The sequence below is a fragment of the Cetorhinus maximus genome, chromosome 6, assembly GCF_964194155.1.
Source record: "Cetorhinus maximus chromosome 6, sCetMax3.hap1.1, whole genome shotgun sequence".
In the NCBI taxonomy this organism is placed as follows: domain Eukaryota; kingdom Metazoa; phylum Chordata; class Chondrichthyes; order Lamniformes; family Cetorhinidae; genus Cetorhinus; species Cetorhinus maximus.
The window spans coordinates 118,938,252-118,959,851 of NC_135884.1; the positions used below are offsets into that span (position 1 = coordinate 118,938,252).

General features: G+C 41.8%; 1 protein-coding gene across 5 annotated transcripts in view; it reads left to right on the forward strand.

Moving 5' to 3' along the window:
* The first annotated feature begins 2,254 nt into the window (after positions 1-2,254).
* znf536 (zinc finger protein 536) overlaps positions 2,255-21,600 on the forward strand; it is a 559,031-nt gene continuing 539,685 nt past the window's right edge. Inside the window, exons 1-3 of one of the 5 annotated variants that reach the window (XM_078544382.1) lie at positions 2,255-3,091; positions 3,674-3,791; positions 15,672-15,788. The gene's annotated coding sequence lies outside the window, so the exon portion shown is untranslated. Of the gene's footprint in view, positions 3,092-3,112; positions 3,792-5,538; positions 5,670-15,671; positions 15,789-21,600 lie in introns of those variants that run through there. The other 4 variants (XM_078544384.1, XM_078544387.1, XM_078544381.1 and 1 more) reach the window with 4 other exon arrangements.

Here is a 21,600-nt window from a genome sequence, read left to right on the forward strand (position 1 = left end):
TCCCGCGCGCTCTGACCACAAAAGTTACAAAAGTTATAATTTGAATTGGTGCTTGTTCCCTTCACAAACATATACAGTTACATTAAGCAGTGCATCTTCAACCAGTTGTGGGGTAATGCTGCACTGGAAGTATTAAATCACCTCTAACGAATAGTCTTGCACCGGACGCAAAACCATTGTGTCCATATTCCTGGTGTACAATTGCGTCAACCTGATTGGGTGCATTGCATCAAAACATGTAAAGACATTGCTAAAGGATAATAGAACAAGCTGAGTGTGAAGATTTGACATGCTAAAACCTGTAACGCTATTCGTGACATCACACATGTATGTTTGCAATTTAATAATTCCGTAAATGACTTAAGGTTCAGTTAGTGGTGACGTAGAGAGTGCTTCACATTCCGGGAGGGGCTGAGAGAGTTCGCTCTGTGAAGTGAAGAGGTAGTGATCGCAACTATTACTGGTGCGCAGCTGACCAGCATTTCTGCATGGTTGCAGTGGTTATTAAACGAACATCTGTTGACCATGCAGCACGTTGGTGGACTGGAAAAACACCTGGCATTAAATGCAATATCTATAAAAAGGTTAGATTTTTCATAATCTTGGAGGCTGAAACTCAACTATTTACAAATCCGAAGTTCTTTAGTGAGCGCATATCATGGTAAGAGTCAGTTTAACGTTTGTGTAATTGTATCTCCATGAGAAATTAGGGCAAAACTTGAGATGGGTAGAATTGGAAATTTATTGAGTTGCAATGTCACAGAGTAACCCTTTTAACCAAAGTTTCATTTGACTGCAAGTATTTTAAAGCATCAGAGTTTGCCTTTTTACATACCACTTAGCATGGGCTAAAGTTATTTTTAAAAAAAAACTTCGGATTTAACATTAATATTGTGTTTGAGGTCGATCCGCATCTCCTGACCTGGAAACGCGAGGAACTCTTTTCCTCACGAACTCTTTCCCTCACACTTGGCACTTTTTAAATATTTTATTTGTAAAATATGGCAAGTGTGATTTATGGTTCCCGCGTTTCCCAGACCTGCATTATTTTAAATTACCAATTTAAATTCTTCTCACTCTGCGCTATCCATTATCACTGTTGAATTAAAAATTGAGGTTTGTTTTTCATTTTACTGGTTTAAGAGATGCGAGCCTAGTTTTGGTCACAGTTAACCACACGTGTGCCAGTTAATTTTGAAAAGTAACTTCTGAAAAAAAGTTAGATCGCCATTTATTATTCCATATAATGAGCTGTATATATTCCTTGTATTGTTCAAAATGCCTTTACCCTTGTCCATATGGCAACTTCCTTTGGACCTGCTTTCCCATCCCACTTTCTTTGTCGATGCTGTCACTGATAAAGAATCGTCATGGTGCAACTTGACTTACAATAACAGGTTCAAAAGAAAACAGAAAATAATCGGTGGAGCCATGAAGAATTGGAATAAAGAATGCCGCATTGGTCCTCCCGCACGTTTTGTTATCATTCTAATTGAAGTGGTGTTATTATTGATGTGATGTCTGTGCTGATTGTCCTAGTGCCTGAGCATTTTTAAAGGGAAGTTATATTCTTGAAGCGGACACCTCTGCAAAATGTGAACTTGGAGTACGTGGGAAGATATGGGTTGTAACAGTCCACGTGCTATGTGTGAATATTGACTTTATTTCCACTCCCCCCCCCCCCCCCCCCCCCCCGCCTTGGATTGTTTTTATCCCCTCGCATAAGTTGGGAATCAACTTTTTGTGTAATGGCCGTACATGAGCTTTTACAGGTTGTCCCTGACCTTGGAAGTCTGCATTTGATTCAATAGCGATCAAGGTTTTGTTGAACACTGTAAATCAGCAAATCCATAAACAATGCTCACTTCAACACTGGCAACTTCCAAAAAAGATGAAGTAGTTACTGGGGTAGACATTTATGTTCGGAGTTAAGAACTCCCATTTCAGCGCTTTTATGCCTCACAAAATATGAAGAAGTTTGACAAATATAATTTCTGTTGGCATAGTTCTTTTTTTTTAGTTTCCCTTTAATTTTGCTTATGTCAGCGGGGTTTATGAAAGTGTATGCTTATGGGATGTAACACGCACACACAATGCAATTGCTTCCAGATTTTAATTTGTATGAGCCATTCAAAGATGGGAACAGGTTTACCTGCAAGAAGGCTGAATGACACGGTGCAATTCGACATCTTGAATGATCTGTCTGTTGACTTTAATCATGCGCATCAGACGAGCCTTTATTCATTGTCAAGCCTTCAAAATCATGCGTGTTTGTTCTTAGCATGTTACCAATGTTACATTCAAGCACACGCTTTACAACAAGATGCCCATTCGAGTATTTTGATACTTTTTTTTATTACTAAACGTTTTCCCATAATTACAGCACAATCATTATATAATCCCACAACAAAGCCTCTATTGAGGCACCAGCTTTTTTTTTGTCAACTAAGGGACACTGAATCCATAATTGCATTATTCAGCCTTTTGCTATTACATTCAGTGCTATAGAAACAAAACCCGTCCAGACTGCGGGAAATCTGCCGTTTGTATCACTTCTTCCATATCGTTCACCTCTAAAAGGCACTGAAAGAAAGTAAACCAGCAATTAACTGAGTCTTAAGTTTATTCCAGAAGTTTACTGGTAGAAAAATCGAGATGGACCTTTCCAAATGAACCAGGATTGTTACCGCACACAGCCCACCATGACGTTTTTCCCCCTCGAAGTTTAATTACCGTATGCTAATTTCCTTGGTAGCTACGTGATTAATTAAGAAAATTATATTTTGATGTTCACTTGAAATATTTTTCATTTTTGAAATGTTGCTCCAGTATACGGTCCGTATATAATGTTAGTTTCCAGCCTTCTAAAGCTCTGGCTGAAGACACTTATGTTTATACGCAACCGATAGGGAAAAGAACTGGCTTATTTACATTAAATACGCGACAAGGTTACAGTGGAGATCAACGTCATTTTATCGCTGATTACTTCTCCTAAGCGCCGGAGCTGTGACTGATGCTTGTGACCCACTGTCCATGAGGATTTAACCTCAGAATCTTGACGAGAAAATACTTTCATAGTGTTTTTTTTAAGGTAAGACACTAGTTTGTAAAAAAAAAAGATCAATTTCTATCCAGCGAAAATGGTACAGCTGCCGCTGGCAGAGAGGTAGTCAAAAGGAAGATGTGTTATGTCTGAATAACAAGTCTGACAATCAGAGTGGGTATAGGCAGAATGATAGGACCTAGATTTAAATAAGTGTGTTTACAGGAGCTCAAGGTCAACAGCAGCCTTGTTCCGTGTTAATATTTGCAGCCGCTACGTCGGGAAAACATGGTAGACTATAGAACATTCTTTGTATGTTATTATATCAAGGGCTGAGCTTTGGCTCATCAAAGCTAAATGCCGCAAGACCTATCTAGTTGCTGTGAATTATGCCAAGACGACAATGGAGTGCTTTTTAATGGTACAATGCATTTCACCTACCAGATAGGGGGAGTCAAAGCTAAAAGATGGGAATGTCTTGTGATGTTCTGTGATCAGTATCAATGAGCGCGTTTATCCCGAAAGGGGCAGATTAAATAAAAGACTCTTTCTTGGGATGTGCGCGATAGAGTTAGCAGAGCAATCTTTAAAGGACAAACGTGACACGCTGTGCCACTATTTCCCCCTCAGTGCAAGAAAATGATCAAGTCAATCATGTGGACATGCTTCATTATTCATTGAACACAATCTTTTACAACGCTTCATTTACGTGCAGGAGTTTCTCCAACGCTTTGCTTTTAACATTAAGGTAAGGAGGAAGGATGCGCCGGATCCTGTCGAGATTTGGGGGGGACCCTGTGCGCGATTTGCGGAGATTTAAAGTCAGTTTGTACTATTTTTTTTGTTTCTTTGTATGCAGCGCAACGGGGCCTACTTTTCCACCGTGATTAAAAAATACAGTATAATTAAATATCCATGCCAGTGACGTTTGCATATGCAGGGCTGTCAGGGGAAAAAGCAGAAAATAATAAAAGCAGCCGAGAAGCCATTGAATGGCGCTGTAGAACTTGCGTATGGAAATTATCCGTTTTAATTTTAAACAACAAAAAAAAATGCTGTCTTAATAACACAGTGGGAATGAATTAATCCAGTTCGGAAACGAACAGCCGATTTAAATAGTGAACATTCCAGAGTTATTCACAATGCAAAATGGCACTTGGCCAAACTTTTGGCCAATTTTTTTTTATCCACTTAACTTTGTTGAACCGCTCGCATGAAATCCCTTCGCCCCCACTTGCCCACCGCTTCCTGCTGCCGGTGCCCAGGGATCTGAACCTCCGCGCACCTGACTTTCGACTCTGCCCAAATCAGATCAAGGTTGCCCCAAGTGCGGGGCATGTGTCAAAACTTGAGACAGGCAACTGCCTGCGCGACCTGCCATTTTGTACTCCGATCGACCCTCACTTTTGACTCGGAGCCACGCACCAGCCTCCGAGCGACGTCCTGGCACTTAGAGATGTTTGAAATGTCCTAATGAGATCGGAAGCATTTTACAAGAGAACCACCAAATGCATTATCGTGGGGGAGAAGACAGGTCGTACCAACAAAAAAAAACACCTGTTCATACTTACAACAATTCTTTCTAACGTGTGAATGTGTGTGTGTGGTGGGGGGTGGGGGATATATCATTTTTCTTATATATGTTAATCCCTAGGCCAACACAATTCCGGCCGGTAGTGTTACATTTCATTTTAAAAGTCAAGTGAGTAGGGTTTGCAATGACCGAAGTGTCCTGGCACAAAAGTCATTTAATGGCAAGTAGTTTTCGGAAAGACTCTGCTTTGAGCATGGGACGATGACAAAAAAGGTTAACGGTCACTTTTCAACACCCCCCATCTGTTGCAGCCGTGCACCCAACATGACCAACACAAATACTGGAACAATAATCGGAATAAATGCATCTATTCCACACATCACTGTGTCCATTAAGGAGTGCCAAGCTGCACTCCACACTAACACTGACAACCGTTCCCTCTCTCTCTCTCTCTCTTTGATATTTCTGTCTTTAAACAAGTGCAAACAAAACGGATCGTTTTCTTCCCCTCTAAGTAGTTGCCGAGGCTGGGAGCTATAAGTCGGTGGGAGGATGTAGCGGCACTCGCCGTATTGTTTAACTGTTCTTGGTGAGGCTTTGACTGTTGTGTGTGGGATAGTGGCGGGTGTATACGTGATTTGTCAGCTCGGTGGTTGCTACTTCTGTACAAATGCGCATGATAGAGTGCACGGAATTTCAACAGCGATCGCGCCCTGTGACCCCCCCGGGGGCCCTTCGCAAAGTCTCAGTCGCCACCCTTTCAAAGCACAACATATATGCACACACACACACACACACATATGCAAACTGCTCCCAGGCATAAGGGGAAAGGGCTTCGATTTCTCCGGGCTGATCGCCGCCGTGGGGTCGCCTGCAAACGGTTTTAATTAATTTCAAGAGACATGGCTTGAAACGTAACGCTGACGTCGTATTGTAAATCTCCCCCCAACCCCCCCCGTGCAGTATTGTGTTGAAGCATAATGTACATCATCGTATTAACATTCATCTCTTTAGCCTCTTACATTACATCTTACGAAACTTGTCGTGCCCAAAGGCGAAGTCATACGGAGGGGGCCGTGCATGATTGTGAAGGTAAAGCATCTTATGTACAAAACTTTCACCCCCCCCCCCGCCCCCCTCCTCCCCACCCCCCTCCTCCCCACCATTTACAATATAACCGAGGACCTGCAGTGGAACCTCAGCGGCATGTGTTCCAAGAGCCGAGAAGTGTTTGAGCCAAGCCTTTTACGTTTGCGAGGCCGGTGTCATGGGTTATTAAAGTACAATAGCAGGATTTTTTTTTAGCCTGAGGGATTTTAGGTTTTCTGTCGACTTTCATAACTTCCCGCCTGCCTGCTTACAGGTGAGGCAGTGTGCTGGAATTTCAGAGAGAGGTAGGGAGACAGAGAGAAGCCTTGAACAGAAGCGCTGTCAGTTGGGGAGGGGAAAGGGGGGGGAAACCTCATTTGCTAACACTTTGCCAGTTCAGCCTTCAGTGTTTACAGCCACCGTGTCACAATAGACTACAGACTGCAGCTTTTTTTGACCGCGCAGCAGTTTAACGCCCCACGCCTTTAATTATGCAAAGATCATTTCCCCCCGCACCCCCCCCCCCCCCCCCCAAATCTCGCTTTGGTTCACGCACCACTTTCTCAATTTCCTCTGTTTATAACGCGCCCATAATAAAACAAGCATAGAGTTTCTATCGCGCTTTGATCCCGAGCTGAATGTTACTTTGTGTAACCAAAGAGACGAAATCGCCGAGGAGTTTCAGTTTCTTTCTAGGAGGGGGTGGGCGAGGTGGATTGATGGTGTCTCTGCATCTTTTTTTTTCGCTCTCTTGAAAAGTTAGCCAGCGTCTGGTGGTTGCTCCGGACTGTGGGAGAGAAGTGCACATCCATTTCCAAGACATCAGTCGAGTGGTTAAGACCTCTTCAGTTGACAAGCGCTAATGCTTGGCTGTTTCACATATGATGTCATGGTGATCCTGGGAGTGCAAATGTCTCCTGATTCCACCATTAAACGCCTGGCTGATTTGCCTGATAATGATAGCATTGCACCGCCAGACAGACTCAAACCCTGTGAATTAGCATCTCTTGACCAGAGAGGGGAGCTTGATCGCTGGAACAATCGCTCGCTTTCTCTCTCTCTCTCTTGCTCGATTTTTCTCCTGGATGGGGGAAATAAAGAACTACTGAAGGCATGATTCACCGGTCAAGAAGGTTACCTTTGGAAAGGTGGCACATCTCTGGCTGAAAGAAATGTAGATTTATTTCCGTTATGACCTTCGGGATCACCCTTTAGCCTAGCCTAACTCATTAAACCCGATAAGAAACTAGAAAGAAGCTGTGGTGCAAAGTTACGGTATTCTTGGCGATTTGCTGCGTAGTGTGTTTAGCCTTGTGTTTTCTACCCATTTCGGGCATGTTCTTGAGCCATATCGCATAATAATAAAAAAAATCATTTCCGTGGACAGAGTTTGCTCGTAGCGTCGATTAAAAAAAACGATTTCGTACATGATCACAATACTGGGTGCTTATTGCACAGTATATTGCAATTTTAACATCAAACATTGTTTGGCGCGGTAATGCGTCCTGTTACATTCAACATGTCACTATTAAAATCCGTGCACAAGGTTATATCAATTGTTATATTGAGTGGCTGGCTTGAAATTCATTGTAAGCAAACCGTCCTTTTAGGGGTTAATTGATATTTTGAATGTAACTAAGATTTTAACGGACCTTTCAAACAATTCACTACTTCGTGCAAGGGTCATTGCAATGTTAAATTTGTGGCATTGCGTGCTCAGTTTTATATCTCTTAACACATCATAGTAAAATCGGGCGGCTAGTAAGTATGAGAAACTTTGTGAGAGGTTCGTCTTTGTTAATTTGTGCCATAGAGCACACTGTAAGCAGGCTGCCTGGGCCAATGGAAGGAATTAACCGAGTTCCCTCAATTCTTAGACATTTCAGGGGTGAAATGCTGGATGGGGTTGTACTTTGCGCGCGTGTGTGTGGGGGACTGGAGGCGAGAGAAGAGATAATCCGCTGATTACCAAGTGCTATTGATGGTGGTTATGGACCAGTCGCATTGGATAGAATTCAATAACTTCAAAGTTATTGGCATCGATCACTAGAACATTTTGAGAGTATTTCATCATTGCGGGCTGCTACTGTTAAATAGTATCTGAAATAATTACGGATACAGATAATATAAAATTCTTGTTTCAGTCTTGGTGTTTTCTTCCCCATATCGTTGATTAGGACATTTGCATTTTGTTACACCCTCCTCAGAACAGGTCATTGCAAAATATTCCATTCACCCTGTTGCAGTTTCAAGTACTTTTGTACCATGTCCTGTTCTTACAGTCCCGGGAGCAGGCTTGGCCACCGTAGCTCTAGAGCCAGGGCTGTTTGTGTAATCTGTTCTTGCAGATTTACATTGACCCAGGGCATGACGCTATCACACTTACAATACTCTACTACTGGAGTAAACAGCTTCATATGCCATGTTACCTCATTTTGGAGTGGTAAAATACTAACTGCAAACCAGAACATCTACAGGCTCTAAACAGCTGGTAAGGTGAATTTAAAAAAAAAACCGCTCACATTAAAGAGGAAAAAAATTACTTGATGCACATTGTCAGAAGATCAAGTGTTCTCATCATCCTTTTTCAGCTGATATAACAGGCTGCAGGAATTAAACAGACATGAGCCCTAAGCGCTGAAATGGCATGAGTAAATAGTTCATGTCACTTTCAGAATCAGGTTTATACTTTGAGCTGTATCCTTTTGGTAGGCAGTTTTACACGAAATACTCAAATCACTCTTATCAGTCCAACTGTCAGAATTTCAGCATTGGAGTGCAGCAAGATTCTGGTTTGCCCACTGATTTCCTTGGAAGTGCATGAAGAGGGAAAAATTTGCACTCACTCATACCTATAAGGTCATGATATTGAATGATTTGGAGGATTTTACTGGTGCCTTGCATATATTCCAGCCAGTCATTTTTTAAACATGTAGCACCAACAAAATGACATTTGTGTGATGTTAACAATGCCATGTTTCATGTTAGCAGTATATCCAACAAAGTGAATTAATGGTTAAACAATTTGCTTGGGAATATCCATCAACACATAAAGTACACATGGACCTCTTTGAAGCCAGCCATTTGCCATCTAAATGTGTTGAAATGATGGATTAAAGTCTCCCGGTTAACAATCTCTCAGATGCGATGTCCTAAAGAACCTTAGATCTAAAAAGAAAGCATACATTTCAAAATTTGTGACAGCCGAACAATTATTATTAGAGATATTGATTGATTTGCTCTGCAATAACAGTGCAGCACTTATTGCATCTGCACATAACTTACTGGTCTATTGTGACCACTTGGCCTTCTCGCTTACATTCACACTCAGGCTTTTCCCAGATGGTGAATTGACTGTTGGTTTGGCTATCAAGTACAGTATCGACAGGAGAGAGAAAACATAGTAGTAGTGATTTCAACTTGGAGTGCACACCACTTTATTGACAACAATTCCAATTGCAGAAGTTGTGAAGATTTCTATGGTCATCTGTTCATTCTTTCACATGCAGCTCATCAATTTGTAATGAGTGTCATTTCTAGCTATTATGCCCTTTGGAAAATTGCCTAACAACTCAATCTGCTACCTTATATGGGCTTTCATAATAATACTCCAAATTTATTCCTTCAATGTGGGGATGAACTTCACCATAAATTAAGCATGCTGCCTTATCTTGACATTTCACCAGAAAAGTAATCTTTGGGATGTGTCTCCTAGAATATTTCATGATTTATATTCTACAATCTATATCTTCAACATTACCACCATGTGATTAATTTTCGCTATGAGCATTACAACATGTATAGCATAACTAGAAATAATGTATGAGGTCAAGGCAATTGCACAAATTCCATCAATTCTGTGGTTGGCAACAATGAGTGCCAGCAGTAATTGTAGCAACTCACAACTAATAATTGCCGCTGAGCATTCTGTGGTGATAGTTGTACAAACAAAGCATGCATTCTCTACAATAAAATGAACAACAAATTATATTTATATAGTGCCATTAAGGTAATAAAATATCCCAAGGCACTTCACAGGAACTTGAAAAAGCGAAATTAGACACCAAGTCACAGAAGATATTGGGGAAAATGAGCAAAAGCTTGATACATGGCTGACATTCTGTAACAATTCAGTACCATCATGCTGACTGTTACCATGATTATCATGCCACTTCTTGATAGTATTCTGACCGGAGGGTGGGGGGTGAATTGGATGATGCAGTGGACTATATAATGACCACTGGCCTGCTGGGCTTGCGTTGCAATCCAACTTAAGCTGATAGCATGAAAGCCTTTCCTGTCTTGTAAAATATCTATGTAAAATGAGTTTGAGAAATCACCATCCATTTTCTAGTGGACATAGGGCCCCAGCACCAAACTGTCCAGAATGTGGCACTGATTGACTATGGCTAGGGTCTGGTAGAATGCTGGTCAAATATGAGTTACTCTTCTGACAATAACATTGATGTACATTGTTAGGCAAAATAAATTAGAACTTTCAGACCTGAAGGTGTTTGGTACTAGAAATGGAAGTTATTCCAATAAAATCACAAAGAAAGAGTATATAAAATTATGATTGTGACAGAGTAAAATTCCATTGTTAAAGATAAGTTTCACATTTTTGAGAAGATATATGAAATTAAAACCCAAACTTTGCTGAAAAAAGAGACTCGATAGGAAGTTGCTAAATGTTGTATTTATTCCACTAAAGGTAGAGACCTATAAAGTATAGGATTTTACCAATTGTGATATATGAGATCACCTCCATTTCAGCAACAAGTACAATGTTCAGCAACTTCCTGTACAGATAAGTCATGCACTCACTTTCTGTATGTGAGTTTAACCTTCTACTGTTCCATCTACATTTAGAACCTACTATTGCTTTATGCATAATAAATGCAGTTGGCATTAATACTAATACTGATATATTATCATTCAGTCCTTTGCCTGGAATTCCGGACTTGGTTGCCAATTGTATCTTTTTCCTAAATGAAATGCATTTTATAGGTTCTTAGGTAGATTGTGGAGGTTGGGAGGTAGGAAGCATTAATGCAGAGAATTTTCCAACTCTACAGGCTAGCCTTTTATGATAGCTGATAGTGTTCAATATTAGGAGAAAACATGCAAAAGTTCTTGCATGCCAACCCTTTCACCTGAAACAGCATAGCATGAGGCCGGTGGGAAGGGGGTGGTGTTGGAAAGGGATGGAAGGGGATAAAATACTGGATAACAGTAAACATGAGATAAGGTTAGTGCTGATTTAAATTTTTTCCAGGGACAAAACCCGTGCCTTCATCCATGCTAATTCAGCTTTTCAAATAATTTCATTTGATTGCTGTCCCTTTTTATACTCATATTATTCATTCAAGTTGAACACACTTGATTCCATCCTTTGTTAGCCTTCTTGTTAGGTTCAGTCTTTCATTATTTATGAAAATTTTCCCCTCAGCTGGTTCACTGTTTCTACTTGATGTAGATCAGTAAAATGTTTCCTCCTTGCTTTAAGCAGAAGCAGGGTGCTTATATATAGGCTATTGTGTAGGAGAAGTTTGGGTTCTTTTCTGATCCTTTATAAGACCAATGACACTTGATAAAGAGCCAGATGTGACTTTTGTGTGAGATCTATTCTATTCAATTCTACTGAATCTATCTATTCCACTTTGGTACAGTGGAAATGGAGTAAACTTGAACTTTGTTTCTCTCCAATATAGAACTAAAGGAAAATAATGGCTCCATTGTAGAATCAGTCTCTTCCAACAAGATTCTTACCCATGCTGCTTGGCACAGGTGAAACCGTACTATTATCAAATAATTTGATCAAAAACATATGTAAGTCATAGCGACTTTTGCTGCATTTGGTAAAGTCCCCAGATGTTCTCAGAGGTTAGCTATAACAAATTTACTTTGTTGCTGTTGACTGACGATTTGGTTCAGAAGTTGGTGACACAAACATAGTGCAAAGCCAAGATACGATCAGTTAAAATGTCGTAATTATTCCCATGCTGATCAGAATATGCTAAACTTTTCTATAGTGCATTTTCATCTCTGCTTCAGAGAATAAGTATGGACAACTTCAACAACAACTTGCATTTGTATAGCATCATTAACATAAGAAAAGGTCCCAAGATACTTAAAGGGAGTGTAATCAGACAGAAATTGGCACCAAATCAAAGATGGAGGTATTAAGATGGGTGGCTTAAAGTTTACCTAAAGAGGTAGGTTTAAAGAGGGTCTTGAAAGAAGAGAGAGAGAGAGAGGTTTAGGGAGGGAATTTCAGAGCTTAGGACTCATACAGCCGAAGGTATGCCACCTGTGATAGGGTGAAAGCAGTGACTGAAACACAAGAGATCAGGCTTGGAGGATTGCAGAGCTCTTAGTGGGTTGCAGTGCAGAGGAAGTTACATAGAGGGGTACAGCCCTGGAGGGATCTGCATATGCGGATGAGCAATGTAAAATCAAAGCATTGGCGGATCGGACGCTAATATAGGTCAGCAAGCACAGGGGTAATTGACAACCGGAACTTCTTGTGTGTTAGGATATGTGCAGCAGAGTTTTGGATAAACTCCAGCTTTGGAGGATGGAAAATGGGAGGCCAGCCAGGAGAACATTGGAATAGTTGAGTTTCAGGGTAACAAAAGTGCAGGTGTTGCAGATGAGACAGGGCTGGAGATGGCAATGGTACAGATGATAGTGATCTTTGTGATGGTGGGCAAAAGAGGTTGGAAGCACAGATCAGGGTCAAATAGGATGTTGCGGTTGTGAGGGGTCTGTTTCAGCCTGGGATGAAATGGAGATGAAATACCATTAACGGATGAAAGACAATGGCTTGTAATGGAAAGGACAAAATATCCCAAGGGACTACAGGGCAAAATGTAGTCCAGGAGTAGGTCCCACTGGTGGATGCAGAAGTCAGCAGGATTCCTGAACAGGCAGAACAGGGAGGGCTGACTGCAATCACACAGTGACTGGCCAATTAGGGAAAGTGATGCACGGGGCTCATCCAATTATGTGGGTAGGTGGGGGGTGGAGCAGGCCCTTCTCAATGATAATGGCGCCTCAGGTACCTGCAGACGCCTCCTTCAGCTCTGCTCCGCTCACTCATCTAACATTGTGGTCGCCATTATAAACTGATGAAGGCTCGGCCATATACTTCATAGGAATTAATCTTTCTGCATATCAGGGTGTTGTAAGATTATGCTTAATAAAAAAAAAGTGATGGGTGATTATATTCTATAGTGCAAAGTTGCGCTGCTCTTGGATCAGTTTTATGGTGTCATACTTTTCTCACAACCCAGGCTCCAATGTCAAAGAAGTTATGCTGTGCTGAGGTTAAGTTGACAAAAGATGTCCCTGGCTGATACTCCTGGATTTGATGTTCTATTCTATGCCCCTCAGACTGTTCCATCAAGCCCTCCCCCTCTGACATATGCTCCTCAGACTCTTGCATCAGCCCTCCCCCGGATCTTTGTCCCTCAGACTGTTGCATCAGGCCCTCCCCTCAACTTTTGCCCCTCAGACTGTTCAATCAGGCACTCCCCAGACCTGTGTCCCTCAGACTGTTGTATCAGGCCCTCCCCTCAACATTTGCCCCTCAGACTGTTCAATCAGGCACTCCCCTGACCTGTGTCCCTCAGACTGTTGCATCAGGCCCTCCCCTGATCTGTGCCCCTCAGACTGTTTCATAAGCTCCTCGCCCTCTGATCTATGCTCCTCGGACTGTTCCATGAGCCTCTCTGCCCCTGATCTTGTTCATCAGGCTTTTTCATCAGGCCTTCCCCCTCTGATTTCCGTCCCGCAGACTGTTCCATCAGCCCCTCTCTCTCTGATCTATGTTCCTCAGACTGTTCCATCAGCCCCTCTCCCTCTGATCTATGTTCCTCAGACTGTTCCATCAGGCCTTCCCCCTCTGATCTATGGACCTCAGACTGTTCCATCAGCCCCTCCCCCTCTGATCTATGCACCTCAGACTGTTCCATCAGCCCCTCTCCCTCTGATCTATGTTCCTCAGGCTGTTCCATCAGGCCTTCCCCCTCTGATCTATGCACCTCAGACTGTTCCATCAGCCCCTCTCCCTCTGATCTATGTTCCTCAGGCTGTTCCATCAGCCCCTCTCCCTCTGATCTATGTTCCTCAGACTGTTCCATCAGGCCTTCCCCCTCTGATCTATGCACCTCAGACTGTTCCATCAGCCCCTCTCCCTCTGATCTATGTTCCTCAGACTGTTCCATCAGGCCTTCCCCCTCTGATCTATGTTCCTCAGGCTTTTCCATCAGGCCTTCCCCCTCTGATCTATGCACCTCAGACTGTTCCATCAGACCCTCTCCCTCTGATCTATGTTCCTCAAACTTTTCCATCAGGCCTTCCCCCTCTGATCTATGCACATCAGACTGTTCCGTCAGATCCTCTCTCTCTGATCTATGTTCCTCAAACTTTTCCATCAGCCCTTCCCCCTCTGATCTATGCACCTCAGACTGTTCCGTCAGCCCCTCTCCCTCTGATCTATGCACATCAGACTGTTCCGTCAGCCCCTCTCTCTCTGATCTATGTTCCTCAGACTTTTCCATCAGCCCTTCCCCCTCTGATCTATGCACCTCAGACTGTTCCGTCAGCCCCTCTCCCTCTGATCTATGCACCTCAGACTGTTCCGTCAGCCCCTCTCTCTCTGATCTGTGTCCCTCAGGCTGTTGCATCAGGCCTTCCCCCTCTGATCTGTGCTCACGCAACAACATTACGAACTCCTTCCACCCTCCAATGGAAGGCAGCAGTGAAACGGCTGGCCTTTCACCTCCCCCTTCAACACTACCAGCTTTCACTTGTTAGGGATCTGATGGCCCATTTGCCACTCGCTTAACCCAAAAGCATGTGCAATACCATTCAATAGCATGCAAATGAATGTTAATAGCCTTCTTACTTATTTAAATTGGCTTCCTTCCACGCTAATGCAGTTATGCCGCCTCGCAGACTTCCCGCTAGCTGTTTAATTTGCCCATCAGTTTCTGCCGTCAGGATTCCTCCTTGCCTGCTCCCACCCGCTTCTATAGCCCTTCCCGCCATGAAACACATTTTGGCGGGTTGTACTAAATTCTACACATAGGGACATAAAAGTATGTCAATTTAGCAGCAAGTACAACTAGAATTGCAACCCTTAAGCTGCAAAAAATTCAATGCAAATTTAGGCACTTGTTGATTATCTTGGCCACTCATGTATTATCCATTTTACAAAATTTCAGCTTTGAATTCTTGCAAAGTATGAATAAGTGTGTTTTTGGAATACATGAAATGCAATTAAAATAAACGGTGGCCTACAAAACAAAACCTTTTAGGATGTCAAGAAAGAGCTTGTTTTTACATTGGTACCTTATTACACCCTCGAAACATCCAAACATACTTCACACCCAGTGAATTACTTCTGAAGTGCATTCCCTGTTTTGTGGATGATTGCGGTAATCAATTTGTGCACAGCAAGATCCCACAAACTGCAAATGAGGTGGCAGATCAGTTACTTTGTTTTTGGTTGAGGGATGGATGTTTACCATGAAACCAGGAAATTTCCGTGTTCTTCTTCACATAGTTGAAGAGCATCTTCTACATCCAGCTATACAGACAGAAGGCAGCACCATCAACAATACTGCACTTGCTTAGTATTGCAGTGAAGTGTCAGTTAGATTAGGTGCTCAAGTCTTGGACTGGGTTTGAACCTACAAACTTTCATTGAGAGCGAATGGTGCAAGCAGCATTCCGTGATTTTCGATGTGTACTGAGGACGAGATTTTTTTTATCACCTGCCAAATTACGCTGCAATTATCTGTGATACTGTGATAACCAATATATTTATAATGAAATAATTAATTCAATAAAATCTGTGCATTTTCATTGGCGAAATTACTACTGGTTCAATTTTGCACAATATTGTTCCTGGTCAGTGAACTGAACTATTGAATTAACAATAGCGTTTATTTTGATACATTTTTCTCTCTACTTTCTACCATTTTTCTTCCATTGCAGATTGCTTGCTATGACGTACCGCCATCAAGTTGTGGGAAGTTCTGGGATTTGAATCTTGGCATGATCGCTGTCAGAACTGTTCTATGATTGGCTGGAAAGACGCACAATTCAACCACGGTGAGATGGCTGATGCCATTTTTAGCATTTATGCATTTATTGTAAAATCTTCAATGCAATTGGTGTGGTCATCTGTAATACTTGTGCTTGTTAACAGGATTTCTTGTCCTGGAATAGCTGGCAAAAAAGAGTTGGGTGTGATGTTTAATATTCAGTGACATGCCCCTTAGACTTATTGGCTGATGTGGGCTTGAGCTTTGTCCTCACTTTTGTAATCCTTACTTTCACTGCTATTCCTCCTTCCCGTCCCAATGCTCCATCTTCCCGAGGTCTTGAGGGAGGAAAAAAAAAAGATTAAATGCACGTCAAATGTGCATTTTGGGTAGAATGCTTTATGAGGTCTCAAAATTGGGTTAAGAAGAGGGAGACAAGGTCCTCTTTCTCTCACGTATGCTAATCCTGATGTGCGACCCTCATTTGAAGTCTGATTGTCATCTGCAAATTGAAGAAAAGCAATTACATTGTTGAAGAGGCTGCATCTCTGGTCATTATTCAGAGGTCAATGACCCTGGATTTAAACACAAGTGACACCACTGCCAAATATGCTGAATTTTCAGTCTTGAGCAGTTGAAGAGTTTTTACCATAAAACATACAATGTAAGCACAGCTGGCAGAGCGTAGTATCAGCTTCCAGCAGGACTTAAATCCGTGAGCACGTTAGTGAAATGAATGTCTAGACTTAAATATTGCCAGGCCACTTTGCTATTCCAGGGTTAGTTTGCCAAGTTTCATCAAACTACACTAGTGTGAGAGAACTGATGCCTTGCTGAATATTGAGTCTTGTTTGTGCTGCTTGCCACTTTTGACACATGCACTGGAAAAGAATATCACTTCAAATGCTGCAGATTTGGATTTAGCAAATATTTCAATGGATTGTAAAAATTGCCCTGTCTAAAGCTTTTGACAGCATCTGCTTTTAAAACTTCACAACCAAATTGCGTGTGTGGAACATGAAGCTTTACTTTAAAGTCAAGAACTGCAAAACTCAGATGCTTAGCACCTGTTTCTTCAGCACTATGGGTGCCATTATGCTCCCATAATGATCCAGAAGGGATTCTGCTCCCTTGATGCCCAGCTGATGTACCACCAAATGCAGCAGATTATGCAGGTCAATGCTCAGTGTCCTGAAAGCATTCATGATGCCTTCATTCTGCAGCAGTCTGTTGTACCAGTTGTATTTAAGCCGCCACATCAAACTAGTGGGTGGCTACTAGTAAGGAGATATTGCTGATGACATGATTCATGGCTCTGATGCACAAGCCATTCACACATGGGCAGCACGCATATAACAAAAGCCATGCTGCCATGCAAAATGTGATCAAACAGATCAATGGAGGATTTAAGAAACACTTCTAATACCTGAGCCACTCTGGAAGAGCCCTGCAGTACTCAGCAGAGTGCATGTCAAGGTTTGGCGCGGTCTGCTGCATGCTGCATAACCTTGCCATCATGAGGAAGCAGCCCTTGCAACCAGCTGCATAGCAACCAGCTGAGAGGAGGAAGGGAGGGAGGAGGCAATCTTTCTGGCTGAGCTGTTTGTGATCAACTCCTTTGACCAGTGAACACAGCCTCAATTACCCATACACCAACAGCCCCTCACCTTATCTTCCCTCTGTTGCTGACTCTCACAGTGGCCTCTTGACTAATGCTGAAATAAAAGGCACCATGACATGTGTCAAGCCAAATTATAAATCAAACACTGCCTTACTGCACACAGGAATCAACTGATCACGCTTGTGCAAACCCATAGCGCCTGTCTTCCATGTTCCTTTGCCTGTTCTAGAGCAACAACTCAGCGTCACCCAGTGGCTGCAGCATGGCTGCTGGAAGTCTGCTGACTTTCAGAAAGGAAGACTGCAGATGGCCTCGTAGGATGATCTTGAGCAGTTCCGACCTCAGACGGCCCTGCTTCAGACTGCACCACCTTGGCATAAGTGCTGCAGCCTGGACTGGCTGACTGACAGGCAATGGCAAGCGTACTCACAAAATGACGGTGGTGGGAGGATGAGTGCTGTCATAGGATCGATGCTCTCATTCTGAAAGAAGACAGCAAGGTCATGGTCTACGGTGCCACATCAATGGGGGCGGTGCCTCAACAATTGTACTAATATGTTGGATGACAGATCGCTGGACTGTTGTGATACCCTGCAAGTCTCTTTGAATACTGGTATCTGCAGCTATGATGGTTGCGTCCCGAGTTTGTGTGGCAGCAAGCTGAACTTGCATGACTTCAGCCTGAGCTTCCACTGCAGCACCCAGATGTTGTGTGACTTCTGCTTGTGCTTCAATGGAAGCTGAGACATTGGCCATTAGGCATGCTTTACGGAGGGGTCTGCAAGTGTTCTCATGGAATTAGCCACCATTTCCATGCTGGAGTGGGTAGGCTCCATGCTCTGTGGCATGTTGGAGCTGGACTCCTCCACCCTTCTTGACATTGAGTGCAAGCTTTTTGCCAGGCCTGCCAATGTGCCAAACATTTAATTGTGCATACCCTTCAGCCTCTATTTATATACTACCCCATCAAAGTCCTCTTCTGAGTTCTCTGCAGCAGAACTCTTGTGCAATCTCACCCTTCTACTCTTGTCCCTGCTCTGGCAGCTGCCCACTCATGCCTAATGTCTCACCATGTGCAGATCCTGCCCCTAGGCGATATTCTCAAATATGTGCAGTGTCAGTATCTGCTGGCTGTGGTTATGAGAGTGAATGATGATGTTTCTTCATCATCACTGTTTTCTTGCTCTTCCACCTCCTTCTTCTTTCACCGCTGCTTAGCCAGGTATCTGAAGGGAGAAAGGCACAAAATCAGGGTTGTAGTAAGGGGAGATTGTAGCTGCAGCTTATAAATCAGAAGAGATTGCGACAAGAGGAGGAAGCGAGTTTGTCCGGAGAGCCTCCCGGCCCATGGCCTGGATGACATCTCTCCTCTTGCATCTCCTCGACCAAGGCCTCCAATGAGCATTGGAAAATCATGGTGCTTGCTCTCTGCCATGTTATCTGATTCTTGTATCATTCCCAGGTGTGATTTTACAATGATGTTTAGAACCCATTCCAGCCAGAATTCGCCTTCCCTTTTTGAGCTAGCTTGCACTCGCTCTAGCCTCTTGTGATTTTGCGTCCCCTGCATAGGTGTCTGGCTACTCAACAGCACACTTAGCACTGGTTGCATGCCACAATCATTTAAATGAGTAGGCAGTGCAAAGTTTATCTGCTGCCTTCATCAAAAGCAACAGGCAAATTAATCACGCATCGTGTTCCTCATGTCTGTTTTTGGGTCCTGTTGAACTTTGTGGTCTTGAACTTCAGAACTGTGCACAAGCTCTGGTTCAAGGCATTTGCTTAAAGGAGAAATACACCTCCCAGCTCCTAAGATGTATACAAAGCAAGTATATATGGTGGAGTAAAATGTTTACATCTCCTTACAGATGTTACCATAAATGTTTGCTTTATTTCAGCTAAGCAGTGTATGATCTAAGTCAGTAAAGCGAATATGGAGTGTTTGTATGTGTTTACATACAATGAAGTGATGTTGATATGAGAAATGCATTAATGTATGTATCTATGAATATGAATACAGATTTTAGAAGGTCAGCAGTTCAAATGTTTGAAGATTCCAATCTGGAATGTTGCAGGTTTAGTATCTGGACCATGTGTTATGAATCCCACTTACCTTAGCAGAGTGAGTGTCAACTGTTCATAGCTGGGATATTAGCTGAAGACCTACATGTTAACAAAACTCTCCGTGTTGGGTAGAGAAAAAATCTGGCATAATTCAGTTTGCACACATGCATTTTATCAGTTTCTGGATCATCCAAAAAGTGGCATCAATTCTATTGAAGGAAAAACCAGCATCCAGATCATCTTCATTCCTGCCTGAGAGTAGCTACAATTTGGTAAGTGGCCTACAAAAGATAGAATATTTGAAGCAAATGGTTAGGAATGATAATCATAGCAATCGTGAGTGAACAATTACAGTTTTTTAAAGTGTGTAACAGTTTTAGTGGACATAATTTGAATACGGGAGAGAATTAGTAGGTTCATTACAGGTTCATTATAATCTGTTACAGAATTTATATTGGCTGTGCATTCTCTTTTTAGATGGCCTCATATGCATTTGTTGTTTTTAATTATCTTGAGACCACAAAACAATGTTAGACTGGCCTTCTTGGGTAATTGGATTAACCTGTATAAATATGTTAATAAATCAAAGTAATAATAAAAAAAATACCTCCAGAATAACAATAGTTGGATTTTAGGCTTCTCACTATTGGGAGAATAAACATTGAAATTAATCAAAGGTCAATAATTCTCCATTAAGTATTCTGAGATACATAATTGTTATATATTGTTGATGTTGCTTTTATTTTTATTTACTGCTAAAATGCAATAATTTTTTGTATGAAATATGGTTATGAATAATTTAAAAACACTAAGCAGCAATACATAAAATAGGTAAAATTGCTTCCATTTGACTTTGGGGCTGTTCAATAAGTCTGCTGAGCTAATTGTAAATGAATGCTTTCTCTTTTGTGCAGTTAGTATTGTTACCACAATTCATTGAAATCACTTTTTAAATCTTTTGTTTCATCAAAAAATCAATTATTGTCCCTGAAAGAGAAGATTTATGTGAACAGTGAATGGGTTTTGAATTCATGGTTAACTCATGCTGTGTTGATGATAAAGAATTTGCACAGCCCTGACCCATGTTGTGTTCATGTAACTTTACTGGGCTATTAGTCACACCCCTGAATGTTGTGTCCATATGTTCCGGAAACTTGTTGTTGGAAATGTCAATTCACCCATCTTCATAATAATAGAGCATTAAAATATGTGAGGGTAGCCTAACATATTAAGGAGCAAAACCGATAATTTATCACCTGTTTTCTCAAACGACTTCCATTAGCAAATGTTTATCATAAGCGCCTTGCACAGCAAAACCCACTCTTTGTTGTACTTTCTCCATTTATCATTTTTGTATAATAACAGAAACCTATTCCAAACTAAGCTCTAACAACATTCCCTGGCAATCATTTAGATTCTTCAGGCAACTTATTTCCATAGGGATGTGATACTGGTGTACTGGTTGGGAGATCTGATACTGGTATACATGTCAGGAAATCTGATACTGCTATATTTTTTGGAAGGTTACATAGTAGCATGCTTGTCAAGAGATGTGATACTGGTATATTTGTCAGGAGCTGTAACATTACTATTGCCTATCAGGTGATATGATAAGCATTTATCTGTCAGATGATGTGATTCTGGTGTACTTGTCAGGAAATGTATTAGCAGCATACTATCAGGAGTCCAGTATACCTGTCAGAAGTATGATATTAGTATACTTGACTGATGATGTGATAATGCCATACCTGTCAGGAGTTGGGTTGCTGATATACACATCAAGAGTTATGATACTTTGCAATTGTCAGAAGATGTGATACTGATGTACTTGTCATGGAAATTATGCTAGTGAAGAAATCTCAACTTTCACAAAGACAACTTGCCACTTGCAGCTATTGATGAAGAAACTCTAATTTCAGTAAATCTTAGATAGGTTATCTTGCTGAATTCTTGGTAGCTTTTAGAAATAAGATTTATAATCTATAGGTGGAGTTATTAGAGGGTAACATATTCTGTAGCATTCACTAATTTTAAGATCTGTTATCACAAGAGATATTTCAAAATTAGAGGCATTAGATTATGTGGTCTTTTTACTTTTTCAAGGAAGAAAGAATTTGCATTTATATTGTGTCTTACATGAACTCAAGATATGGCAAAAGCACATGGCAATCAAAGGATTGCTTTTGAAGTGCAC